Below are 20,846 nucleotides of genomic sequence, written 5' to 3'. Positions count from 1 at the left end.
AAGACACAGGTACAGAAATATTCCTAATAGCCCACACTGATAGTAATTCAAAGTTCCGTCAAACGTAGAATGTCTAGACTGTGACGAAGTCATCAGATGGAATGCCATCTGGCAATGAGAATGAATGGTCTACAGCTATAAGCACACATGTATATAAATCTCACATGGGTGACATTGAGCAAGAGAAGCCAGATACAAAAGAGCGCACTTGTATGATTTCATTTATGTGAAGTTCAAATGCAGGCCAAGCTAGTCAATGCTGGGAGAGGTCAGGACTGTGGTTAGCCTTGACAGGCAGTGGCTGGGAGAGATGAGAGGTGTGGCAAGTTGTACCGTGGCCCCCAAAAGACATACCCACATTCCAGAACTTGTGAATGTGAAATTCTTTGGGGGAAGAAGAGGGGTCTTTGCAGATGTAATCAAATGAAGGATCTTGAGATGAGATCATCCCAGATTATCTGGGTGAGCCCTCAGGGACCAGTATCCTTGTGAGAGATGGAAGAGGAGACACACAGAGGGATAAGAAGAAGAAGGTCCTGTGAAGACAGAGGCAGAGATTCATAGTGACATGGCCCTGAACCAGGGAAGGTCTGGAATTGCCAGAGGTGGAGGAGGTGAAGAAGAACACTTCCCTAGAGCCCCCAGAAGGAGCAGGGCCCTGCTGCCATCTTGATTTCAGACCCCTGGCTTCTAGAGCTGGGAGAGAAACATTTCTGTTGTTGTAAGCCATTGCATTTGGGGTGGTTTGTTACCGCAGCCCTAGGAAACTCATACAAGATAGGCGCTCTCTTTCTTGAATTGGGTACTGATTATGTGGATAAGTTAATTTTGTAAAAATTCATCAAGTCTTACACTAACCATCTGTGTACTTTCTTACGTGTATAGTATACTTCAATAAGACATTTATTTAAAACAATCCATGATTTGATAACCCAGTTTCCAGCTGCCCGCCATTTTGAGTAAAGACAGGCTGGCTTCCTGAGGTTCCACCAAATCAAAAAGTATGTCCCAAATGAATGTACACCCCTTGTCTTTCCTTCCACTGCAGCATGGTGAAGGGAACTTTGGAAGACAGGAGGTCAGAAGCAAGCAGCAAAACGTCCATTTTCATATTTCCCTCTTTGAAGTTGGCAGCATGAGAGTTAAGCGATAACAGATCTCCAGGAAAGCAACTGTCTAGAGGTTCTGGGTAATGATATAGTGACCAAGACCTTACTGTTGCTCAGAGTGGATCAGCTGTAAACCTTTTGTGATCAACAAGAAGCAGCAGGCAAACCATCACTCCACCTCACGAGATAATTTTGCAGTGTGTGGGAGGAGCATGGCAGAGGGTTCCTGCATTTTTACCAGCGACATTTAAAGATGGTTTCCTCTGTCTCGAAAAACAAACAGAAAACACGCTTGGCAGTGTACCCTCGATAAACCAGCCAGAGGTTGCAGATTTTTTTCCAAAAGAATAAGATGTCTCTAAAATGAGCATGTTTTCCATTTTCCACTCTCTCCAACCCCAGGCAGAGGATTCTGAACGTGCACTCCCCTCGCACTGGCTTTGAAGAAGTCAGTCCTTGCCAGGACTATGGACTCAAGACAAAAGCCAAGTGCAGATGGAAGGGACTGTGGAGAGTGGGCCCAAATCCCCTCAGCAGGGATTAGTGAGGAACAAAGCTGGCAGGGTGGGGATTTCAAACAGTCCCAGGTGCAGAGAGGCATGGGGCAGGGGATGGGGCACTGGGGAAGGGCCTTTTTCCATCCTCTTGGAAGTCAGCTCTCAGGCATGTCTGCTTAAAGGGGGCCACTGCTGCCTAAATCCAGCTATCAAACTCCAGTTCAAGGAGACCTTGTGACTGAAGGTGGCAGACAGGTCTCCTGTTTCCTCCATGATGGAGCAGCCTCTGCCCCATGAGCCCTGCCCAAGCACCGAGAACCCAAGACTGTGGCCCCATGGTCTGGGGCATGCGGAATGAAGTAAAGACAACAGTCGTCTTCCTCCAATTCCGAGAGGGGTTTTGGAGTCCATGGTAGTAGGGATAAGCAAAGTTTTGGCAGTGGTTTTGGTGCTAACTTCTTTAAAGTGCCAAATCAGGCTTAATTGATGACTTCTCAGGGAGCCTGGGCAGCTCAGTCTTGATTTCAGCTCAGGTCATGGTCTCAGGGTCGTGAGATCAAGCCCTTCATTGGGATCCACACTCAGCAGGGAATCTGCTTAAGATTCTCCCTCTCCCAGGGCACCTGGGTGGCTCAGTGGGTTAAGCCTCTGCCTTTGGCTCAGGTCATGATCCCAGGGTCCTGGGATCAAGCCCCACATCAGGCTCTCTGCTCAGCGGGGAGCCTCCTTCCCCCTCTCTCTCTGCCTGCCTCTCTGCCTACTTGTGATCTCTGTCTGTCAAATAAATAAAATCTTTATAAAATAAAAAGATTCTCCCTCTCCCTCTGTCCCTCCCCCTGCTTTCTCTCTCTCTCTCTCTCAAAATAAATAAATCTTTTTTTTTTTTTTTTAATGGATGACCTAAGTTCCCTCCTGCACTGGAATCCTCAAATGTGTGTGGTTTGTTCCGTGTGGAAGCTTTGTGTCTCGCCTTTTCAAGTGTGAGCTCCAAGGATGGCTAGCGCCAGGCCCTCTGTTTCTGTTGTCACCTTCGAGCTGCTGCCATTTCCATGCAGCTGTTAATGCAAAGAAAACAAGAGAAAGAGAGAACAAAGAAAAGTGAAGACAGAAGTGAATGCCACATGTTCCATACTAGGCCACTATGGGTTGGCCTCAACAGTGACCTCTTCAGCAAGAAGTAAAACTTCACTCCAGTATGTGAGAGGAGAAAATGAGAACTTAGGGAGCTAAAAGAAGAAAACGCCCACCCAGAAGACATGAAACAAAAGGCAATGCTTATGAGACCAAATAATAAGTAACTGATTTGAAAAGAAGTCAAAACCAAAATCTAACACTGTAGGTTAACTATACGGGGATTAAAAAAAAGATTCTAGGGGCGCTCAGGTGGCTCAGTCAGTTAAGCATCCAACCCTTGATCTCAGTTAAGGTCTTGATCTCACAGTCATGAGTTCAAGCCCCACATTGGGCTCCAAAATATTTTTAATAAAAAAAATTAGGTAATGTGAAATTCTGAGCCTTGACTGTAACCTATATCCCGTGATTTTTTCCTAATTCAGTTTTGTCTGTATGGCATTCCAGCCAAATGTTCTAACCAAAAGCCCCTGAGGAAAGGCTGAACATGAGACAATTGTTCATAATTCAATTCCATCAGCATTTACTGAATGCTTACTACATGCTCAACATTCTGCTTGGTGCTGTGAGGAACATGTAGAAAGCAGACAACACGGGCGATGCCTGCAAGAAGTTTGTTTGCCATTTTGTTGGGAGAGAGAACTTCCAAACATGGAAAAATCCAAATGATTAAGTGGGAAAGTAGAGGAACAAAGAACCAAAAGAAGCATACTTCAGTGCAAAGAGATAGGGTCCAGGTGAGAACGGGCAATTTAACACCACAAGAATGCCACAGATAGTAAGGAGAGGTCCACAGGATACAAATAAGGTAGACACCTGGGCTACAGGGGTTCAGGGCCAGCCAATGGCACACACTGAAACTGACATGAGTGCAAAAAGTGTCAAGAGTTGGTGCTATGAAGACATGGTTCCAAATCAACAAGGGGCTGGGAATGGCTTCTAAACTCTCAACCACAAGGCATCAATTTGAAAGGCTAACTGATGTGAAATCGGTCATCTTGATGTGGTAGTGAGAAAAGTCTTTGGTAACTGAATGTGAATACTGCATAAGAAGACCTAGACGGGAAGAAGTTGTTGGTACGTGTGTAGCACTATTTACAGGAGCAGACCTAAGTTCTTTGGACCATCACAAAGGTGGATTTTGGATCAAAATAGAGGAGACCACCTAGGTGCTACTCTTCCCTCCTCCCTTGGTTATGAGTCCTTAAAAAGCAGTGGTTCCTTCAGAGTCTGCCCAGGGGACCCTGTGATCCATGTGGCCTTGGGGACTTACCTCACTTCTCCAAGCCTCAGTTTCCTCAAATAGGAATAATCATAATAATATCTCCCCACACTGAATTCTGATGAGGAATCAATTGGGTGATATGTGTGGAGTGCTTAGCACAGAATCTGCCACACAGCACAAGCTCAGTAGAAGTTTGCTATTGGGATGCCTGGGTGGCTCAATCAGTTAAGCCTCTGCCTTTGGCTCAGGTCATGATCTCAGGGTCCTGGGATCGAGACCTGCATCGGGCTCCCCACTCAGCGAGGAGCCTGCTTCTCCCCCTACTTGTACTCTCTCAGTCAAACAAATAAAATCTTTTAAAAAAGAGAGAGAGAGAGAGAGTTTGGGTTTTGGACTTAGATTAGAATCTAAATCCTGTGCTCTGCCATTTACTACGTCACTTTAGGCAAATCAGACTGTTTATTGTTGTTGTTGTTGTTGGCCATTGTGCCTATAGTTACTACTAACTTGGTTTCCCGGGTACCTTAATACTGGACAAGGAAGTTAGGGGACACAAGTACTCCAGGCAACAGAAAAGCCAACCTTCCATTGTCAATGAACAAATGGGTCTTCTGAGTTAGTCTCCTCTGAGTCTAGCTGGAGTGTATCAGTCCCCCAGCATCTCCATGGATGATCTGGGAGTTCCTGTCTCAGCGACCAGCCAGCCTCTCTTGTCACATCTGCGCCCCAGAATGAGAAAGGTTTTGGCTCCCAGGGCTGGAAGTCCAGAGCGAAGTGTGATTGCTGTGGCCGCAGCTCCTCCCCCGACCCCCTGGCCCCGGCCACTCTCCTCCCTGAGTTGCCTCTGTCCTCCAGCTCAAGTGAGACCCCACAGCACTTTCAGACCTCACACCCACCCATGACAGCAGCTTAGAGGGAGAGTGACCTCTTAGCACCAAGGAAACTCTCCTCAGAAGCCCACGGCAAATGTTCCTTCCTCTCTCGTTGATACGAACTGGGTCACGTGCCCATTCCCACAGAAATCCTCGTAGCCAGGTAGACCTGAGACATCCGGGGCACGGACTTAGCGAGACTGGCTTAGACTAATGAGGCTCTGCCCAGTGAAGCTGGAAGCAATCCCCCAAACTCCACTTGTGTTAAACAATGTGTGAATTGATGATAGGATATCGACCCGCAATGGCCACCATCTTAAGCATAGGATATCGGTGCTCCCTAATGCTAGAGATAATGAAAAATAACCCTACCACCAGTAACTGGCCACTCCCTGAAAGCTAGCTGAAGTTAAGGTCTACCGCAGTGACCTCTTTGGAACTATAGTCATATCCGGAGTAACAGGAATGTCACTGCCTGGAAAAACAGGGTCCTTTTCTAAAATGGGCTTTCCCTTCTGGCCAGACTGCTTGGTCCATAATGACAGTTGATAGGATCTCTGGGAGAGGTTTCCTTGGCCTTTTGTTTGAATGTTGTGCCCCCTTTATGATTCTATACATGAAGAGGAAACCAGCCCTTTCCAGGTTTGTCAGGGCCCTGATTAATGCCTCAGTAGCAAGCACAACCCAAGCCACAGTGAGCCTGGTTCCTTCCTTTCCCAGAAGGAAGCTAACATGGCTTTCCCTTTGTTTGAAGGTGCTGGGTTAAAAAACACCAGAGGGATGTAGGAGGCCCTAAAATCAGTTTCCCTCCTCACCTCTCTACTGTATATGTTGAATTTAAAAGGAATCAGCCCAGGGACGCCTGGGTGGCTTAGTTGGTTAAGCATCTGCCTTCGGCTCTGGTCATGGTCCTGGGGCCTTGGGACCGAGTCCCGCATCAGGCTCCCTACTTCTCCCTCAGCCAGCTGCTCCCCCTGCTTGTGCTCTCTCTGCCAAGTAAATAAATAAAATCTTTTTTAAAAATTTAAAAATAAAATGAATCAGCCTGTGAAACTACCATCCGTCCAAGCCAAGGCAAAAGACTCCCTACGCTGACACGGACGAGGCCAGACTACTTGCAGAGCTCGGCATGACCCCCTGTCCTGGAAGGTATACAGCCACAGGCCTGGGCCACAAACTTCCATCCCATCATCGGCCTCCTCCTTGACCCGGTTTGAATTTGTCAGAACTCCCACTCCTCTTGCAGAACGGTTTCGTTTGCTTGCCTGACCTCTGCCTGGTCTCACCAGGGCAGGTTGCTTTGTTCTCCCTCAGCTGGCCAAGCTGGCTGGCTGCCTAATGGTCCCAAGAGATGGAAAGGCACCCTTTACCTCTCTCTGGTTTGGGGCCATTTTTACTGCCTCTCTGGAGTTACCATCAAGGACTTTAAAAACATCTTGGTAAATGCAGATGTAGAGGCTAGATAGGATTGTGGTCACCTTGGCCTTCATTTTCCTCGCTGCTCGCAGAGTAGGAAAATTCAGTGCTGTTTTTGGACTTGACCCAACACCTTTTCTGTCCAGAAAGTCAATAACTCACTCTTGGAGTGACTTGTTTGGCTCTGCTGGCTATGTCACGTATCATATATTATAGATGATCTATCATAGTCATTGGCAAAGCTAAGCAATGCCCAAACTCTACTCCTAGATCCCAGCACCGACTGCCAGAGGTAACCATACAGTAACATTAGAGAGACGTGGTGGGCTGTTAAACCCATCTGCGTGATTTGAGGTGAAAGTGTAGACTTCCAAGTTTCTTGGATTAGTATCAGTAGAATTTCTTTTGGACTCTAAATACCTCAAAAGATCATATTTTCTATGTTACTTGGAATCTGTTTTCACCTCAAGTGAATATTGTATACAGAACACTGTGCTCAACGTTCAAGGGGCTACTACCCAGGTTTTAGGAAGGGATACACGGCATGTGCTGTGGAAAAATGATAAACAATCCAATGTAGTACAGGCTGAGTCAAAAGGAATGGTATAGAGCAGACCACAGACGCACATGGAGGACTTTATCCTTAGTTGATGTATAACCGCTTAAACTCATTTCTAAGCACTGCCCTTAGGCCTTTTCAATCGGGACAATGACATACTCTGGGAGAGGTGGGGTGGAACACCGCTGACCACCTAGAGTTAAATGAAACCTCATTAACCCATTGCCAGCCTGCACCCAGAGGGTCCTGTGCAGTTGCTGGCTTCCTGTGGCTAACACTGGTCTCTCCAGGAGGCCAAAAAAGTGTCTGCCAGGTGGCGGGCACCTCACCTTGAAGAAGCTGGGAAGACCGGTGACCTGACCTCCCTGGGAAATACCCCGCTATATTTCGAGCCGCCTGGTTACTCAGCTTAATGATTTTAAAAGAAGACATTATGTTGTTCAGTGGCCTGTAGTGAAGGTTGCACTCTGCCAGGGAAGAGAAAATAAATGTCTGTGGGAGTGGGGAAATAGTAGGGACCTCCTTAGGAAATTCTCTGCTGATCACTTAGCTTATTAATTTTTAAGAGACATTCTGAGAGTCTGCAGTCAGGAAATGTGCTGCAGGGGGGAAGAAGCTATTTAGCAGAGAAAGGAAGACCATCAGCCCCTGGGAACCCACCAGGAGCATTTACAAGGATGAAGACACAAGCGTCCCATTTTCTACCTCTTTACACTTTTCCAAGCACTTTCCCGTGTACTACCACAAAAGCATAGAATTTGCCCCACCTCAGAGTGGGACTTTAGGACTTATCCATGACTTTATGGAATTACCCAGTATGGCCTCCAGCCCCAGGCAAGACTGTCACCTACAAAATCCTTCTCGACGAATTTTCAAAGAAGCACTCCACGGAAGCCAGCTTAGCACCTTGCAGCAGCTCTATCTTGGAGAAAAACCAGCTGAGCGCCTAGAGAGTTCCAGAACAAGATGATACAGTCAATTCATGACAAAACTGGCCTTTGACAGGGGAGTCCCAGTTCTTTCCAAGCTATCACGTTTATCTTTATCTTTTATCTTTATATCTTATAAAGATATATCTTTATAAAGATATATGTATATATCTTTATATCTTTTATAAAGATATCTTTATATGATATAAAGATATTTTATCTTTAAGGGGATAGGTTCTAGTCAATCTTCTGGTCCTTACTATGTAACTTGGTACCGAATTGTTCGCTCATTGCTTTAGAAGCTCCAGATCAGTTAACCCAACTAGAGTACAAGATCCCTGGAGATGAGACCATAACTCCTACTGCCTTTGAAGCTCTATCCTCTCCCCACCTCACCACCAATGTTAGGAGTCCCTGGAAGATATTTAACAAATGCCTAAAATGAATGGATTAACATTTGACAATTTCTGAGTTACTCCTATTATATCTTAAAGGTATGCCAGATTCTATTTTCCACAGTTATACCCTCATCTTTGGAAGTTTTACTTGGTTATAGAGATTAAGGCTACTTAGGCAGGTTAAAATACTCTGATATCAGGGCTTACATAGGGGGAATGTCTTGAGAAAGGCAGATCGCCTTTCTCAATGGATTAAATAACTGACAATTACCTAGATCTGATATTGGCAAGTTGAGGATCCAAAATCTTTATTTCCCTTAAAAGCCCTGGCTTACTCTGTTCTAAAGAACAGAGTAATTGTATTGCCCTTTTCTGGCCAATGGAACATTTTAAATAAGACATGCTGTGCTCATATTATACCTTAATGTGAGAGAAAGAGTTCTAATCAGGTTATTTGTCATGGGCTTTTGACATAAACTAGAGTGTTAGACCATAGTAAAGATAAGAATCAAAGACAAAAATCAATTACACAGAAATATCCATAGGACTGACTACTTAGCCAAAACATGCACTTTTTTCTGAAGTTAAAATTTGGGGCTTGGTAAGATATTTCTATTTAAAAAACAACAACAACAACAAGATTTGGGGCACCTGGCTGGCTCAGTTGGTGGAGCATGCAACTCTTGATCTTGGCGTTGTAAGTTCAAGCCCCACACTGGGTGTAGAGATTACATAATTTTTTTTTAAATCTTTAAGGCCACCTGGGTGGCTCAGTGGGTTAAACCTCTGCCTTCGGCTCAGGTCATGATCCCAGGGTCCTGGGATCGAGCCCCACATCAGGCTCTCTGCTCAGCAGGGAGCCTGCTTCCTTTCCTCTCTCGGCCTGCCTCTCTGCCTACTTGTGATCTCTGTCTGTCAAATAAATAAATAAAATCTTTAAAAATAAAAAAAATAAAATAAATCTTTAAAAACAGCAAGATTTTAAACTGCTGTCTATACCTAGACTTAAAAAAAAAAAAAAAAAAAAACCTCTCTTTAGTTCGTAATTCTTTTGATATTGTTGACATACAGAAAAACCCTAGCTGGTTAGTTTCCATTCTTCTCTGCTCATTCTTTTAATTCTCCTTTCCCACAAACAGAATCTATATTGCAATAAGCATCTCCCGCTACTGCCACCCAAGGAATCTGGAAAGTGTGTTAGTTAAGTAGCTATGAGTTTTTACAGTGCTGTAATTTTTATAGCTATAGTGGAGCCTCCTGTCACTACCACTCCTATACCAGAGATGGGTTAGCTACCCCCAAAAGTCTTTCAAGAGGAGAACAAGGGACAGAATCTGGCAGATTTACCCTAATCAAACACCCCCTAGGCAGAAGGGGCCCAACCTGTCTGGTGAGATTCTTTCAAACACATTTTATACTGTCCAGGCTCAAATTCACCAGGGGAGAAAGAAACCAACACTGAAATTTACCAGGAAACTTTTAAGGTAGAGTAATAGAACTACTAAGATACACTTAAACATAACTTTCTAAGCTTAAACTGCATAATAATCTTTTCCAGATCCTTTTAGTTGACGTCTTAGTCCAAGAAAAACCTTATATGGACTTGCGCACATTTAGCCTGGTGCAAATTTGGCCCCTATCAAGCCCCTTAGACTTGGCCCCGCACAAATCCATGCTGTCAACAGCAGCCTGGCTCCACCATGGTCACGTTGGTCCTTACAACACCTTACCCTGTGAACATTCCAGTCTTTCTCCTCAGGCCCCCAAGGCCTCTACCTCCCAACTCCCCATTCTTAATAGATGAGCTTGTCAAAGGTTGCTGAATGAACCTGAAGCTGAGGGTCTGAACTCTTTTAGTGACTGGAGGTGTGAGAGATCTCCCACTTCAGATGAAGACTCTTTTTTCCTCAAGACTCTCGAAGTTATCCCTCCCTCTCTGCTTTAGAGTTAGTTCATCCATTCCCACCTTCCTCCTTCCACATTTCTCCTCTCCCTCTACACTTGCACTGTCCTATCTGGCTAGGCTAGGACATGTGTACTAGAACATGTGGCTATTTGAATGTAAACGAATTAAAATTAAATAAAATTTAAAAGTCAACTTTGCTATTGCCTCAGCCACATTTCAAGTGCTCAGCAGCCACTCGTGGCTAGTGGCCACTGTATGGGGCAGCAAAGATACAGAACATTTCCATCACTGCAGAAAGTTCTATGGGATAGCAATGATCAGTAGGATCCTCCAGTTCATTACCTAGCCTCAATGGTGACAACGACCTTACAAATGACCATCCTACCCTTGTAGCTAGCAGACTCTAAATGTCTCCACCATTTTTTTGGTCAGTCATCACCCTCTTAAAATGTCTTCTCTCTAACCTGTTCCTCCCACCTCGGGTCCCTGGCACAGCACCACTGCTGAGGTGCTGGTCAGATGAAACCATGAGCTTCCCTCCTTGATCATCCACTCCAGGGTCTTTGCTATGCCTCTCTCCTGTCCCCAAAGCCCCGTCCTCCATTCTTTCTGCCAGCCCTCCTCTAACGAGCTCGTCTCCCGTTGCTCACCTTTAACTAGCTGCTCTATGAAAATGGGATTCAATCTCGTGGCTCAAGATGCTAATTTCTCACCTACATGCCTGGCATGAAGAGTCAGGGACTGAAGGGGCAGAAACAAAGACATGGGATGGCTCTGGCCAAAGGAATTTTGCCTATATAGTAATCCTACTGTAGTCTTTCTTCTGGCTAGTTTCAAAGTCTCAAGAAGGCACAGTTCTTTTTCTTTTGGATTTCTTCTTCCTCCTTTTGGAGGGCGGGGACGCATTAGTACACTCCACACTGCCACTACATAGTGAACTACACAATAGTTGTAGATCAAAACGGAAAAGCAGGCACTCGTGCTAAGGTAACACAATGCGGCAAGCCTGAAGTCAAGGAAACAGACAGGACAACACCTCCATCCCTTCTGGAAAGGAATGCATAAAGTACACTCTAACCTTTAACAGCATATGATATCTATAATTAACATGAAGGGATGTCAGAACTTGTTTTCTCCCTTTGGCTTTTGTTTTTTTTTTCTTCTTCCAGCAGACACATTGCTCTGTTGATCAGAAAGCTAAGAAAGCAAGCAGGTAGAAATCTACAGCTCATTCAGCTAAAGGAAGATTAAAATAATAGACCACACAGGGCATGGTGCTGGAGTTGGTCACACTTAGGGACAACTACATCCTGACCAATGTTCCTCTCCAGCCCCCACAACTCAGCCTTATTGAGGTATATACAGTTGACCCTTGAACCACTGGATTTGAACTCTGTGCCTCTACTTATATGTGGATTTCTTTTTACCGTACAGTACTGTAAATGTATTTTCTCTTCCTTATGATTTTTTAAAATACATTTTATTTTTAAAAATATTTTATTCACTTATTTTGACAGAGAGAGAGCATGCAAGCAGGGAGGGGGGAGAGAGAGAAGCAGGCTCCCTCCTGAACTGGGAACCTGATGCAGGGGCTCGATCCCAGACCTTGGGATCATGACCTGAGCTGGAGACAGACACTTAACAATTGAGCCACCCAAGCACCCCTTTCTTATTTTCCTTTTTTTTTTTTTAATTTATTTGACAGACAGAGATCACAAGTAGGCAGGGAGGCAGGCAGAGAGAGAAGGGGGGTAAAGCAGGCACCCCGCCGAGTAGAGAGCCCGATGCAGGGCTTGATCCCAGGACCCTGGGACCATGACCTGAGCCAAAGGCAGAGGCTTTAACACACTGAGCCACCCAGGCGCCCCTCCTTATGATTTTCTTAATAACGTTTTGTTTTCACTAGCTTACTTCATTGTAAGAATACAGCATATAAGACACACAGTGTACAAAATATGTGTTCATTGACTTTATGTTATCAGTAAGGCTTCTGGTTAACAGTAGGCTGTTAGTCTTTGAGTTTTGGGGAATCAAAAGTTATACATGGATATTTTTTAAAGATTTATTTATTTATTTAGAGAGTGCATGTGCATGAAGTGGGGGGAGGGGCAGAAGGCAGTAGGAGAGAAGGAGACTCTCCGCTGAGTGTGGAGCCCAAGCCGGGGCTGGATCTCACAACCCTGAGATCAAGACCTGAACGGAAACCAAGAGCCGGGCACTCAACTGACTGAACCACCCAAGCGCCCCTGTCAAAAGTTACACAAGGATTTTTGACTGCACGGGAGTAGGGGGTCAGTGTTCCTAACTCCCATGTTGTTCAAGGGCCAATTATAGCTAACAAATAAAATGGCAATGTATTTAAAGTGTACAACATGATGATTTGCTATATGTATACAATACACAAATATACAAATATACATTTGCTCTGTGTATACAATCAAGTTAATAAGCGTATCCATTACCTTACCTAGTTACTTTTTAAAAAAATTAAATTTATTTATTTTCAGCATAACAGTATTCATTGTTTTTGCACCACACCCAGTGCTCCATGCAATCTGTGCCCTAATACCCACCACCTGGTACCCCAACCTCCCACCTCCCGCCCCTTCAAACCCCTCAGATTGTTTTTCAGGTTACTTTTTTTTTTTTTTTGGTAAAAATGCTTAAGATCGACTCTCTCCGCAAATTTCAAGTACCCAACACAGTATTATTAACTATAGTCACCATACTGTATATTAGATCCTCAGAATCTATTCATCTTATGACTGGAAGTTTGTACCCTTCAACCAACATCTTCCCACTTCCCCCACCCTCCAGCCCCTGGCAACCGCCATTCTACTCTGTTTCTATGAGTTTGACTTTTTTTTTTTTCAGATTCCACACATAAGTGATGCCATACAGTATCCGCCCTGCCCTGTCTCCTGACCAGTGTTCCTGAAATGTAAATTCAACACCCCAAATCCACGAGTGATGCTAAGGACCCACAGAAACCAGAGAAATTTACACCAGACGGATATGGATAGTCCCAAAACTCAGTGATCTTTGACAGCTACAAGGTCAAAGATGGTTTTTCACAGTGATGTGTACGAAGTTTGCTTATAAAAGAAAAACAAATTTAAAAGTGGGCATTCAGTTATATACAAGGTAATCAAAGTGGCAAAAGTAATCTCTAAAATGAGCATTTACTAGACAATTTGGGTTAAAATTATATAAAAGGAAGATTGTTTGGGCCAGTATATCTGCTTTTCTTGCACTTGAAGAAAATTTATAGATGAAGAAACTGCTTTTTAAAAAAAAAAAAAAAAGAAAGAAAGAAAAAGGAAAGCCTCCTTTCCCACAGCCTTCTGCCAAACAGATTCTGTTGCTAGGTAAACATAAGCTACCAACAATTTATGTACCAATATGTATAGCAAATTGTAGCTGAGAGGAAGCTCGCTGGCTTATGAAACAGATGGTAGATTTGTGTCATGGCCCAAGAAAGAACAGGGCTTTGCCACGATGAGCCATTGCAAGTCTCCCTGACAATTTCCTTGACTAATAAACACTCTGATTTTTTATGCTGTGAAGCTGGAGGAGCGTGGAATCATGTAGAAAAGAAGGGAGTAGGAAGGAATGGCAAAGATGATACTGAGAGTTGGAATTACTGGTTTTAAACTTTGTGTTTAAATATACAGTAACAGCAGTATAACCAACACAGCTCGTAATATATCCCTCAGACTTGCCGTGCAAGTTGAAGTCAAATTTCATTCGCCCAACTACCTCAACTCCTCTAGCACTGTAACAAATTTAAGAAAGCCTGGTCAGGCAATCAGGGGCGGAACAAGAGGCTATAATCTTCCGTGAGAGAATGCAGCCATGCTTATGAAGATTTTGCAAAAAGAAATTTCAGCAACTTAAGCCCTTGCTTGCAGCTCATTTTCTCATCCAAACTAAACTGGTGCTTGTGTAATAAGCAACTGGTTCACAACTGGACTTCAACTGTCCACCATATCCTGGGACAAACTGTTGAACCACACTCAGATCCACACTGACATCTGCAGGTAACTGACACAGGACTTCTATGAATTGATTTCTAGACAAAGATTCTCAATCATTCATCGCAGTAGTGTGTAAACCCACAAAACCTAAATACCCTGGAAGACTGTTTCTTTTTAAAAAATACTCACAAAGTTTAAGCCTTTTCAGAGACTAAAGTATTGTAATTAGAGCCTGAACTCAATTACGCAGAGAAAACCCACAAACACAGAGCTATGTCTACCTGGTGTATTTAGGGTGACTTTTTATTTTCACTTTAGAATGTTCTATTTTCCAGTGCTTTTTATGTATTCTCCAACGACCATATAGCACTTTTATAGGAAGTTATCACTACCCCAATTTTTACCTCCAATGCTTCCTTGTCCCAATCTGTATTCACATTCATCAAAGCCTTAAAACAAAACAAGCCCGCAGAGCGCTGTTTTACTAAGCAGTGTGCTTATTTATAAAGGCTCTCAAAATTCCTAAATACACACAAAGAGATCTATAGCACACTCAAACTGCTCTGTTCTAATACAAGTGATTTTTTTTCTACAGGACCTTTCAACTGAGCAAAATGTCCAAGTCGCATTTATTGGATCAATCTCTAATTATAATATTAGGGAAAACAGGATTGACTACCAAGAGGCTCCTTGTACAATGACTGTCTGGAGGAAAGCCTGTTTTTCTGGGCTTGAAAAAAAATCAAGTGACTCATTCAAAGTCTGAGGTAAAAATCAACATTTGAAGAAAGCCGTATTCTATGCGTTAATAAATTAAGTGTAATAGAAAAACATACTTACAGTTGTGCTACAGAGCAAATGTTTATTGATGTATTTATTTTGGGGTGCCTGGGATGCATTTGCTTGAAGACCCGGAGCTATGGTTGTTAGAGTTCCCAAGTGAACTCACAAAAGGAAAGCTCAAATACTGTGGGTTTACAACAAAACCGTAGGAGGCGATTTCAGCAATGAGATCAAACAAATGTAAAAATCTTCTTAGCAATAAACTAGTCCTCAGTTTTCTTGTTTGGATGCGTGAGAAAATAATTCTAGAAAGATAAGCAAGCAGGACTTTTTCCAGCACTTTTCATTGTTGGTCCCTAATTCCCCTTTAAAACTCGCACTTCTACTTATTTTTTATTTTATGCTGATGGGCCTTGCCTAACCTTCTACTTTAGGTAAAAAATGGGTGAGAGTTGGAACTCGGGGAGAAAAATTAGGAGAGAGATTTTGCAATAAAATTCACATAGGCACCCAAAAAAGAGACTGGGGAGAGGGAACTAAAGGAACTGTGGATGTTGCCTCCACTTGACTCACCCAGTCATTCATTCAACTATGAAGTGGCAGGACCCAAGCAGTTCATTCATTCAACTATTCAGCCCTCTCCCCAAAGGCGCCACAGGGTCAAGTTGACTGCATATTCTCAAAATCGTATGTGCATCTCTCCCTAATATGTGTGAAGTGGAGTATCTTTTCACATGTTTAAAGATCATTTGTTTATTCTGTGATTTGTGAATTCATGTTTCTACACATTTTCCTTTCGGTATTTTCAGCCTTGGACCCTCCTGTGGAATTCAAGAGCTTTTTATGTATTGGGGATATTAGTCTTTCATGTAGGATATGGTAGAAGTATTTTTGTCCAAGATTTGTCATCTTGCTTTTGACTTTGCTTATGTTTCTTGCCGTGCAAAAGTTACTTTCATTTTTATGCAGTTGTCATTTTCCATCTTTTTTTGTTACATCTGGATTTGGAGTCAAATGCAGAAAGCCTTTCCCCATACCCAGGTTTGCTTCAAGCACTTGCATGGCTTTATTTTTTACACTTAGATCCATTTGAAGTTTACTCCAGTGTACAGTGTAAGGTGTGCAGCCAAATTATCTAATTTTTGTGGTTATCCAGTTATCCCAATAACATTTATTAAAATGTCCATCTTTGCCCCAGTGATTTGCTTATTATCATATATTTAAAATAATTATATATTTATTCATATATAAGAATATAACAATATATAATATTTTATATTTATTATATATTATTATATAATATTTAAAATTTATTATATATTAAATTTTCATTTATACCTGGGTTTACTTCTGGACTTTCTGCTTTATTCCATTGACCTGTCTGTTCATGCACCAGTACAATAATGGTAACAAGTTATAACACACTGAATAATAATTTAACAAAGCAATTTGAAGTGATATGCAAAAAGAAAGGGGGCAGCTTTCTTTAACAGAATGGTAGCTAATAAATGACAGAATTAGGAAAACATCATTTTGCAGCCACCATTAAAAACTGATTCAGGAGGGCACCTGGGTGGCTCAGTGAGTTAAAGCCTCTGCCTTCGGCTCAGGTCATGATCTCAGGGTCCTGGAATCGAGTCCCGCATCGGGCTCTCTTCTCAGCAGGGAGCCTGCTTCCCTTCCTCTCTCTCTGCCTGCCTCTCTGCCTACTTGTGATCTGCCAAATAAATAAATCTTTTTAAAAAATTAATAAAAAATAAAAACAACTGATTCAGATAAGCATCACTAATGAGTGCTAAAACTATCCGGTGAAAGTATTTGGGGAATAGGACACATACAGAGTCATACCTAGTTTTTACTGTCAATTCATTAAGTACAAAGGGTAAAGAGTAACTTTCCAGTGGAAGAATCTGGAGAACACTACTTTCACCAAGTGATCAAACTTGGCATCACCAATGGGACAACTGATGTCACCTACCTCCCGATATGATACAACGGGAATCACCTACACGGTATTCTTGCCAAAAATGTTTAATGATTCACTGAATCTAATCATGAGGAAAGGAAACAATCTAAAAAATCCAAATTACAAGACATTATGTAAAATATTGGGCCCAGGCTCTTCAAAATAAATACTTCATGAAAGATGGAAAAAGTAGGGGACTGTTCTGTAAAAAAAGAAAACTAAAGGGGTGTCTGGCTGGCTCAGGCAGTATAGCATGTGGACTCTTGATCTCGGGGCAGTGAGTTTGAGCCCTACGTTGGGTATAGAGATTACTTCAAAAAAAAATTCAAAATCTTTAAAAATCAAAAAAGAAAACTAAAGAGATAGGACAAGTAGATAAATTTGCATGACCTTTGATCCTGAATTTTGGATGCTCTATTCAAAAAAGAAAAAAGCTCTGCAGCAGCACTTGGGTGGCTCAATAGGTTGGGCATCTGCCTTTGCCTCAGGTCATGATCCCAGAGTCCTGGGATCAAGCCCGGGATCAGGCTCTTTGCTCAGCAAGGGTGTCTGCTTCTCCCTCTCCCTCTGCAGCTCACCCTGCTTGTGCTCTTTCTCTCTCTCTCTCAAATATATAAATAAATTCTAAAAAAAAAAAAAAGAAAAGAAAAGCTCTAAAGGAGATTATTGGGGCAATTTGAGAAATGTGAATATGGACTATGAATTAAATAAAACTATCTTATCGATGTTAAGTTTCTTGGGTGTGCTAATAAAATTGTGATTACATAGGCAAACACCTCTGTGTCTCTGTGAGACCATTCTAGACCCACTGATCGCCTCCCAGCTTGCCCATAAACTCATGAGAAAAAATGAACAACTATGGTTATAAGGCACTAAGCTTTGGGGGTGGTGGGGAGAAGGGGAGAACACACAGTCATAGCTCATACAATGATATCGTCTGTGTGAAACTTTGGGAAAATGAAAATACTGATGCATTTGTTTGCATAACTCTCTGTAAGGAAACACAGGAAACTGAAAATACGACCGTCTGGGGGAAGATTAACTAGGGTGGCTCCCATGAAAATGGGAGGGACACATTTCACTGTCTACTCTTCTGTACCTATGGAATTTTGAAATATGTGACTTTATTTCCAATAAATGAATAAATAAATGAATAAAATCCGTTTCTTTACTCAAATCTTTTTAGAACCCTTAAATCATCTCTAGTGGGTAATGGGAACTCTCATACCTTATAGGAGAAATTATAAATTGGTACAACTTTGGGGGGGGGTGGAGGTGTGGTTTTAAGCAGCTCCTATAAAATATGTAAATGCATATGCAATGCACAGACTGTCTCTGGGGAAAAAAACCACCGGAAGCTGGTAACACTGGATGCGTCTGAGGAAGGACCTTATGGAACTGGGGGTCAAGAGTAAAAGGAAGACGGACTTTTTTCTATATGCCCTTTTTACTACTTGAATTTTTTACACTTAACTTGTATTACCTTTTCAAAAGGAAAATAATGAGTAAAGTGCACATACCCTTTGACCCAACAATTTATCACTTCTAAAAATCTCTCCTGCAGAAATACTTACAGAAACAAAAATAAATGTATATTACTACTTATGTATACTAATAAATTATAAAGAGCCTAAATGACCATCAAGTAAGGATTCGTTAAATAAATTATGGAATGTTTGTACAAGGGAGTAATATACAGTTGCTAAAAATGAACCCATAAACCATCACCCAGGTCAACATAGAACATTCCAGAACTCCTAAAGTACTCCCTAATGCCTACTTTGGCCATTCACCCCTATGAATTATCACAAACTGAATAAACCCAGCATAAAGGTCAGCATAGAACATTCAGAACTTTTGAAGCACCCCCTAATGCCAATTCCAGCCATTTAACACTCTATGAATTATCACAAACCAAACAAACCCATTTAATAAATCACCCAGGTCACAGAAAATTCCAGAACTCCTGAAGCGCCCCCTAATGTCCACTTCTAGCCATCCACGCTCTATGAATTACCACACACTGAATAAACACTTGTAACCATCACCCATGTCACAAAGAACATTCTAGCACATTCCACAGAACATCCAGTTTGTGCTAATTCATCAAGCAGTACACTCTTTTGTATATATGCTATAATTCAATAAAAATCTCTAAAATATGCCTGCAAATCTATTATAAATATGTTTGCATATTATAAAAAGGCTAATTAAGTATACAAATCAAAGTACTACACTATAGATGAGAAGGCTGTGCAGGGAGGAGTTTATTTACTTTGATTCTAGAAGGTCTGAAATCTTTATAGTGAGCTTTTTTCTTCATAACTGATTATTTCAAGATGAAAAACTAATGAAGAAAAATACATACAAAAAAAAAGAAACTAATTTTAAGTACAGCTACGAGATATTAGTTTTGTCCTTGAGGACAAACCATACACCATCAGGATTATAAATCCTAGAATTCTTGACCCACCAACTGCAACAGCCAGCGTCCCCCTTCCCACCACCCCTAGCCCATAGATCCTGAGGGAATTAAATGCCTAAAGAACGGATTCAAAGAAACACTTTACCAGCCTAGGCTTTTACCTCAAACTTCGATGTAGTCACTAGATAACTAAAAATACAGACTAAAAATTTCCTTTTGCCTGAGACACCTGGGTGGCTCAGTTGGTTAAGCGTCTGCCTTTGGCTCAGGTCATGATCTCAGCATCTCGAGATCAAGTCCCACAACGGGCTCCTTGCTCGGCAAGGAGCCTGCTTCTCCCTCTGCCTGCCACTCCCCTGCATGTGCTCGCTTGTGTGCACTCTCTCTCTGACAAATAAATAAAATCATTCATAAATAAATAAAATCATTCATAAATAAATAAATAAATAAATAAATATTCCTTTTGCCCAAAGCAGACAGGCTTCAGTGACTCAGACTAGAAACTTCTTTCTTTGAGGCTGACCTTCTGACCTTAGCTTTAGAGCCCTAAACACTCTTTCAGTCAGAAGAGAGGTAAGGAAAGAAACTGAAGAAAAACCACATGTAGGGAAGGCAAGAAACCTTTTAGGGTAACTGAACAGTCCTAGTTTGCCCGGGACTTTCCTTGTTTTAGCACTGAAAGTCCCCCGGAAACACCTCAGTTCCAAGCAAACCAGGTCTCAAGTCCTCTTTAGGCTCCTTTCCCCCTGAACCCCAACCAAGTTCCCCCTTGACCTTGAATGTGCCAGAGGGGTTTCTTCTCCTCAGAAGCTAAAGGAGAGGTACCAGACTTCTTTTACCACACTTCACAGGAGAAAAGCAGAATCAGAATCCCAGAGAGGATTCAGAAGACACCCAAGAAGAGCATTCCACACAGATTCAACAGCTTTTAACCTCGTCATACCATCAGCTCCACACACCATTGCGACCCAATGCTTTCCCTGGATCTAAATTCTGATTCAGATTTTACTTTGAAGAGAAGGGGCCATATCTAGGGATCACTCCTATTAACTCGCTTTTTGTTATGTTCATTGCTTAAATACACATTATTTTAAAATATTGTTTGCTAAATCTATGCCCCCAGAAAACTTCACATCACTGTCATCAATGGAAAACCAGTCCCACATGCCACAAACAGAAAGTACATATTAGGGATAACTTAGAAATATTACCTAAAGGTGGTACTTCTTGATGCAGACTCCTCAAGCGAGTTTTCCTCAGCAATGTCTGGAAGAAGCCTGAAGCTCCTCCTAGAGGCCGGTGTGTGGTTAACACTTTCTCAGGGATTTCTTCCAGCTCCTTCTGCAGATGAGAGTGATTTTCTTTTAGCTCCCCCTATTGGTTAGAGTGTGGGGCTACTGTTCAACCAAATTTTATTGAGTGACTGCTATGTTTTGGATACAGTGCTAGCCGCCAAGGCTACAGAGCTTCGAGAAAATGGGGAGCGATTTGGGGTTATAATTGAGCAAGGGTTGGAAGAGAAGGGAAAGAGGAAACTAGGATATTTAAGCCCAAACTGTGCTGCTTGTCTAACCTTCCTCTGCGCCCCCCTCCCTTGATTTAAGCCACAGCAACTTGACTTTTATCCCTTCCACTTCACCAAAATCACACTCA

General features: G+C 42.4%; 1 protein-coding gene across 1 annotated transcript in view; it reads right to left on the bottom strand.

Annotated features, from left to right (window-relative positions):
• The window catches only part of PLAC1 (placenta enriched 1), a 180,640-nt gene extending 160,163 nt beyond the window's left edge, over positions 1-20,477 (bottom strand). The window contains exon 1 of the mRNA XM_082717671.1: positions 20,405-20,477. The gene's annotated coding sequence lies outside the window, so the exon portion shown is untranslated. The remainder of the gene's footprint in view (positions 1-20,404) is intronic.
• Between the last annotated feature and the right edge of the window lie 369 nt (positions 20,478-20,846).

This window comes from Mustela nivalis (assembly GCF_964662115.1).
Source record: "Mustela nivalis genome assembly, chromosome: X".
In the NCBI taxonomy this organism is placed as follows: domain Eukaryota; kingdom Metazoa; phylum Chordata; class Mammalia; order Carnivora; family Mustelidae; genus Mustela; species Mustela nivalis.
This window is presented reverse-complemented; position numbering and strand designations above follow the sequence as displayed.